This window comes from Chlorocebus sabaeus, chromosome 2, assembly GCF_047675955.1.
Source record: "Chlorocebus sabaeus isolate Y175 chromosome 2, mChlSab1.0.hap1, whole genome shotgun sequence".
NCBI lineage: Eukaryota > Metazoa > Chordata > Mammalia > Primates > Cercopithecidae > Chlorocebus > Chlorocebus sabaeus.
The window spans coordinates 63,739,271-63,747,269 of NC_132905.1; the positions used below are offsets into that span (position 1 = coordinate 63,739,271).

Here is a 7,999-nt window from a genome sequence, read left to right on the forward strand (position 1 = left end):
AGGCAGGAGGATTGCTTGAGCCTAAGAATTCAAGACCAGCCTGAGCAACATAGCAAAACCTCATCTCTACAAAAAAATATAAAAATTAGCTGGGTGTGGTAGTGCATGCCTGTAGTCCCAGCTACTTGGGAGGCTGAAGTGGGAGGGTCGCCTGAGCCCAAGAGGCTGAGGTTGCAGTCAGCCAAGATGGTGCCACTGTCCTCCAGCCTGGGCAACAGAGTGAGACCCTGTTTCAAAAAAAAAATTATATTAAAACACACAACAAAATTTACCAACTTGGTCATTTTTAAGCATATATTTTAGTACCATTAAATATATTCACAATGTTGTGGAACAGATCCCCAGAACTTTTGCATCATGCAAAATGGAATCTCTATAGCCATTAAACAACTCTCCATTTTTCCCCTTCCCTCCACACCCTAGTAAATACCATTCTATTTTCTGTTTCTATGAATTTTTCTACTTTACATTACTCATGTAAGTGAAATCACACAGTCATTTTGTGACTGGCTTCTTTCACTTAGCACTCAAGATTCATCCATGTTGGAGCATGAGACAGGATTACCTTCCTTTTTAAGTCTGTATAATATTCCATTGTGTATATATTATGGGCCTTCCATATCCATGGGTTCTGTGTCTGTGGATTTAACCAAACTCAGATTTAAAATATTCAAAAATACGTTAAATTTCACAAAGTTCCAAAAAGCAAAACTTGAATTTTCCCTGAGTCAAATACTAAGTCAAATCCACACCAATAAAGTTATATGTAGGCACTGTACTAGGTATTATAAGTAACCTAGGAATCTAGGTATTATAAGTAACCTAGGATTCAAAGCAGTGGTTCCAAGCCCCAGGCCGTGGATGGGTACCAGTTCTTAACCTGCTAGGAACTGGGCCGCAGAGCAGGAGATGAACAAAGAAGCCAGCAAGTATTACCGCCTGAGCGGTAATGCCACTGTCACATCAGCAGTGGCATTAGATTCTCATAGGAACATGAACCCTATTCTGAACTGCACATGCAAGGGATCTAGGCTGCACACTCCTTATGAGAATCAGACTAATTCCTGATGATCTAAGGTGGAACAGTTTCATCTGAAAACCATCCCCCGACCCTGTCTGTGGAAAAATTGTCTTCCACAAAACCGGTCCCTGGTGCCAAACAGTTAGGGACTGCTGTTATAGTATATGGGAAAATGTGCCTAGATTATATGCAAATACTATGCCACACTATATAAGGGACTGGAGCATTTGTGGATTTTGGTATCTGCAGAGTATCCTGGAATTAATCCCCTATAGATACTGAGGGAAAAGTGTGTCACATTTTGCTTATCCATTCATCTGTTGATAGACATTTGGGTTGCTTCTATCTCTTAGCTGTTCTGAATAGTGCTGCTATAATATGGGTGTGTAAACATCCCTTCAATACCCCGCTTTCAATTATTTTGGGTATACACCCAGAAGTGGGATTGTTGGATCATATGGCAGTTTTAATTATTTGAGGAATTTCCATGTTGCTTTCCAAAGCAGTGGCACCATTTACAATCCCCAAAAAGGTGCACGGGGTTATAACATGTTCACGTCCTCACCAACACTTGTTATTTTCTGTTTTTCTTATAGTAGCTATCCTAATAGGTATGAAGTGGTATCCCAACAGAATTTTGGCTTGCATGTCTTTAATGATCAGTGATGGTGAGCATCTTTACATATGCTTCTGGGCCATTTGTATATCATCTTTGATGAAATGTCTATTCAAGTCCTTTGCTATTTTTAATGTTATTTGTTGTTGAGTTGTAATTCTTTTTTTAAATTATTATTACATTTATTGATACTGAATATTTATTATCTGTTATGTACCAAGCAAAATGGACACACTATCAGGAGATAAAACCTATATCTTATATGTAAGATGAAACTTATATTTATTGATTGAATTATTGAATATTTTTTGAGTATTTGCTATATACCAGGCAAAAGGCAGAGAAACAAATTATCTGTTCACAGTTACTTTTAACTCTTTCAGCAATGCCTGAGTCCTCTTTATAAAAACTTCATTCTGCTAAGTTAGCAACCATTCATTTTTTTGGTTCCTCTTCATGTATAGTTTTCCCAAGTGTCCGTTCAAATACTACATAATGGTGTAGACCATTTAATATTCCAAACATGATCTGAAAGACTAGAGGAATCGCCATTAATTTCATTTGCGTTTGACAAAGCATCATCCAATGGAGTTAAACCCTTCCTTTTGGTGGCAGTGGAACGGTATGATACTTGGTTGCCAGATGTCCATTTTTAGTAAACGCCAAAGAACTGGGGTAGAAACCACCACAAACTATGCCAATCAGTGAGCTTCTGAAAACACAGTTTTCCTTGCTTATATTATCTTGAAGCAACGTCTGAACAGGAAGTTTGAGAATATTCCAGAGAAACCAGTTGTTGTCCCAAATGATGCCGTTTGATATATATTTGGTGTCATTTCTTTTCTAAGGTACTCAAAATTTTTTTCTATGATTTATATGATCACTGGTCTTCTGAGTTTTGCATCTTCTAGAGAAGGACTAGGTTGACCATGCATAGATGCTGTCATCTTGACATCCTTGGGCGCTTCCTCAGTTCCCACCCGCACCACACCTGAATCCCTCAGCTTAGCCCCAGCCTCATACCCGAACACCGCAATTTTGGTATTCTTTATACATTCTGCACATAAACCCCTTATCAGATATATGATTTGTAAATATTTTCTCCTATACTGTATGTTGCCTTTTCACTTTATAAATTATATTCTTTGATACACAGTGGTTTTATTTATTTATTTATTATTTTTTGAGACAACCTCACTCTGTTGCCCAGATTGGAGTACAGTGGTGCAATCTTGGCTCACTGCAACCTCCGCCTCCCAGGTTCAAGCATTTCTCCTGCCTCAGCCTTCTGAGTAGCTGGGATTACAGGCATGTGCCACCACGTCCAGCTAATTTTTTGTATTTTTAGTAGAGACAGGGTTTCACCATGTTGGCCAGGCTGGTCTTGAACTCCTGACCTCAGGTGATCTACCTCAAGTGATTACAGGCGTGAGTCACCATATCCGGTGATACACAGAAGTTTTAAAGTTTGATTTAGTGGTCTTTAAATTTTTGAATGCTTTACAGGAGACATAAAACTGCCATACTACATGAGAACTCAAATGGTAAGTACTTAAATAAATATGAATTCTGGAACATTAGATTCTAAATGGGAGGGATGCAACAGATAGAACTTGAAAGTTCCCTGAAAGGACAGGAGAGCAGACTGCACCCTCTGGTTCACCCTCCCAAGGCTCAGTGCTTCCCTCTCTGTCCCAGGCCCACTGCAGAATCTCTCAAAATAGACATATCCTGGGCAACCCACCAGACTTGTCACTAACAAATGTATGCAGGATTGGGAATGGCTCCAAAAGCAAAAGCATTAATAGTAGGGTCACTAAGTCCCGTATGCCTTAACGCTTTGACTAGTTTCCAGTCTGTACCTAGAAAGCTTGGAACCAGTGCCTTACCTTTCATGTCTTTGGATAATTCCAGATGTTTCCAAACAAAAAGAGTGCCCAGATCACCATACTGTTCTTCCCATACTCCCATGAGAAAAATACACTTAAAGGTTGAAAGGAAATTACAAGAGAGTGGCCAGCCACAGTGGCTTATTGTGCTTGTAATCCCAGCACTTTGGGAGCTCAAGGTAGGAGGATCACTTGGGCTCAGGAGTTCGAGACCAGCCTAGGCAACATCGTGAAACCTTGTCCCTACAAAAAAACAAAAAAAAATTAGTCAAGTGTAGTGGTATGTACCTGTAGTCCCAGTTACTCAGGAGGTTGAGGTTGAGGTGGGAGGATTTCTTGAGCCTGGGAGGTCAAGGCTGCAGTGAGCCAAGATTGCACCACTGCACTCCAGCTTGAGTAACACAGTGAGATCCTGTGTCAAAAAAAAGAAAGAAAGAAAGAAAGAAAGAAAGAAAGAAAGAAAGAAAGAAAGAAAGAAAGAAAGAAAGAAAGAAAGAAAAGAAAATAGAAAGAAAAAGAAAATTACAAGAAAGTAATCATAACATCTGTTACAACGTGGATGAACCTTGAAGACATTATGCTTAGGGAAAAGAGACAGACACAAAAGGTCACATATTGTATGATTCCATTTAAAACATTCAGAGTAAGTAAATACATACGGATGAAAAGAACACTGGTAGTTGTCCGGGGCTAGGAGGAGGGAGAAATAAGAAGGAGCTGCTTAACAGGTAGGTACAGAGCCGTATTTTGACATGGAATTGTTTGGAACTAGATGGAAGTGATAATTGAGCAACATTGTGAATCTACCAGCTGCCACTGAGTCGTTCTCTTTACAATGGTTAGTTTTATATTATATAAATCTGTCTTCAGTAAAGAAAGAAATCAGTCAATCAGTGTATAGAACACTGAATGTCAAATCCCATGATTAAGGCAGAGACTCATTGGCCCCATGATTAAATGGCTTCCTCTCCATTCACTCCCAAGCCTGCATTTGTCAGTGGGAATCTGAGCAGGGTCTGACCCACACCCTCTGCAGCAACCAGCTCAGAAAGGCAAACCAGAAACTGTTGTAGCAACCAACCCACACCAGTCAGGACATGGCAGTGATGCAGCTTCTCTAATTTGTGCCCTAGCTTCGAACTCAGAACCAAGCAGAGAAAGCCAAATGTACCCCCATAACCAGTCATATGAGATGCCTCAATGCTTATTAGACACTTCCAGTGTCCCATGTCAATAGCCTGCAGTCAACAGCACATCTGACGCCTTCCCACTTTCTAAGTAGGCCCTGACTGTTCCCATTTGAGTTGTCTTTATTTCCACGCAGCTGTCAAGACATTACCAGGGATTTTCACATTTCGGTGACCTTCAGTGATAATTACATCTACCATTGTACACCACAGTACACAGACACTCTCTCCTAAACAAAATGCTTTCTTAACAATGAGTGAACATCCTATGTACAAATGATGAAGTAAAAACACAGTGCCATTCAGATCTTTACTGATATTTAAACAAACTATAGAGGAAAATTCCAAATAAACAATACCGACACAAAAAAGTAAGTGCTGTTTGAAACTACCGAGAAGTGACTTGCAGTTTAGTGAATCAAAGGTTTTCCTTATTCTTTAAACATTTTTTAATAACAGGCATGTCCTTCCTAGAGAAGCACATACCTTTCTCCTAATTTTATTCTTACCAAAGATTATATTGTATTTCTTTACAATTACATACTCACCTCCACACCTGTGTTTATGTCTTAACTTTTGGTTTTCTTTTTCTTTTTCTCTTTTTTTAAGAGATGGGGCTTGCTATGTTGCCCAGGCTGTTCCAAGTGATCCTCCTGCCTTGGCCTCCCAAAGTGCTAGAATTACAGGTGTAAGTCACCATGCCCAGCCATTTTTGTTTCTTATGTTATTTTATGACTATTCTTGCCAAATATTTTTCTATTTTCATTTTCATCAAATAACTAGCTTTCCTTGATCACTAATTCACTTCTCTTCTTTGTTTTGTAGTTTGTTAACCTGCATTTTTATGTTTACTTATTTTCTTGGTAACTTCTTTGAGCTATTTTATTGTTTTCCCTTTCTTTCTTATTTTTTCCTTTTTTTTTTTTTTTTTTTGGTCCTGCTCTGTCACCTAGGCTGGAATGCAATGGTGTGATCACAACTCACTGCAGCCTCGAACTTATGGGCTCTAATGATCCTTTCCTGCCTCAACCTCCCAAGTAGCTGGGACTACAAGCAAGCACCACCATGCTTGGCTAATTTTTGTACTTTTTGTAGAGACAGGGTCTCACTCTGTTGCCCAAGCTGGTCCTGAACTCCTTGCCCCACGTGATCTTCCCACTTTAGGCTCCCATAATGGTGGAATTACAGGCATGAACCACCATGCCTGGCCTTTTGGTCCTTTTCCAGCTTCTTACATTTGTATTAAACTCATTTATTTGCTTCTTCTTGTTTCTATCAAAATACCTTTAAGTTTCTAAACTGTACGCTGATTGTCATTTCCTTTCTTTATGCTGCAATTTTTACTTTTACTTCTTCTTTAAGCTAAGACTCCAATGTATGTTTTCAATGTCCAAATGGATACATTTTTTGTTATCTTTCATTTTTAAATTTCTGCATTATGGTCAATGTCATTTGGAAGGCATTACTTCTGCCTTTTCAAATTTATAGTTTATTTTTGAAACCAAGTACCTGATAAGGTCTTCTGATTTTTCATATTTTAGAGTAAACTGTAGTATCTAAAAGGAAAGTGTGTGTATGTATATACACATACACAGAAATCAACTGTTCGTATTTCATCTCATTTTAATTTTTCTATTGTTTCATACTCTTTAATATTGTCTCATTTTTATTTTAAAACATCTACTAAATTATATATGTAAAGAAAACATACAAAATATACTTTTTTTTTACTATTTATATTACACTTATAAATAGATGTGTTTAAAAACACATGACAAGAATTTCCAAGTTGGCGTCAATCCCCACCACAGAAAACCAAAACCAAATATGCACCATCAAAATCCTCACCAGCAACAACCCAGAGCTCAGGTACAAGGGCGAGACCATTCCCAGGGCCACAGAGAAGGGGAAAAACTTCAAGCAAAGGACAGGAGAATTAGACTTCCATATCCATGATGCCCCTCCCCCTATTACAACTGGCACCAGTCTCCCCACAGCTCATGGTTTCTACAATGGAAAAAGTGAAATTGAGGTGGTCAACCACTCCTCCAACTTCTTGGATTCCCAGGCAGGAGACCTCTTCATGCTTTAACCCATGGGTACCATCGTGACTGCCTGAACGGAGAACTAACCCTAAGGACAGGCAGAAACAAACAGGGTAGGCAGGACTACCATCCCCAGCCTCAGAAACCTCTTTGTAACTCAGCCAAAGGAGATGCCAAATCAGGGTGTCTGTTCACCAGCACCATGCTGCAGGAGGGAGTTCCCCAGGTCCCCTGGACACGAACACCTAGACAATCTTTCCTCACTGCTGGGGTAATCTCTTTAGGACCTCCTCCATTTAAGACAGGCAGAACTCTGATCACTTAGAAGAGTTAAACCTGGGCTTAACGCGCCACCTAGAGCCACAGAAGGCAGTGATGATTCACTAAGCAAGTATGTTCAATAAAAAGCAAAACAAGTCAGAGAAAACTAGAATAAATAAATAATCCTCTATTGCAAAAACATAGATATATACCCACAAGAAACAACAGCAAACAGAGGAATATGACCTCCCCAAAAGGACAAAGTAAAAATTCAGAGAGTGACCCTATCTAGATGGTGACTTTTTTTTTTTTTTTTACTATTTATATTACACTTATAAATAGATGTGTTTAAAACCACATGACAAGAAGTTCCAAGTTGGCGTCAATCCCCACCACAGAAAACCAAAACCAAATATGCACCTCCAAAATCCTCACCAGCAACAACCCAGAGCTCAGGTACAAGGGTGAGACCGTTCCCAGGGCCACAGAGAAGGGGAAAAACTTCAAGCAAAGGACAGGAGAATTAGACTTCTGTGAGCTCTCTGACCAGGAATTCAAAATAGCAGTTTTGGCTGGGCAAGTGGTGACTCACGCCTGTAATCCCCATGCTTTGGGATGCCGAGGTGGGCAGATCACTTGAGGTCAGGAGTTCGAGACTAGCCTGGCCAACACAGCGAAAACCCATCTCTACTAAAAATACAATAATTCAGCTGGGGTGGCGGCTGGCGCCTGTAGGTGGGAGGATTGCTTGACCCCAGGAGGTTGAGGCTGCAGTGAACCATGATTGTGCCATGTGTTGTCCACCCTGGACAACAGAGCAAAACTCTGCCTCAATAAAAGAAAGAAAGAAGATAGAGAAAATTACCTCCAAAGACCAAATCTAAGAATGATATTCAAGAGGAAGCTGACCAAGAGCAAGGGGTAGAAATCTTCAAAGAAGTGATAACAGAAAATGCCAAAAACAGGAGAAAGAGATAAAT

The 7,999-nt window shown here is 39.7% G+C and overlaps 1 pseudogene; it reads right to left on the bottom strand.

Annotated features, from left to right (window-relative positions):
* Positions 1-272: 272 nt before the first annotated feature.
* LOC140709647 (complex I assembly factor TMEM126B, mitochondrial pseudogene) lies at positions 273-3,533 on the bottom strand (annotated as a pseudogene).
* Between the last annotated feature and the right edge of the window lie 4,466 nt (positions 3,534-7,999).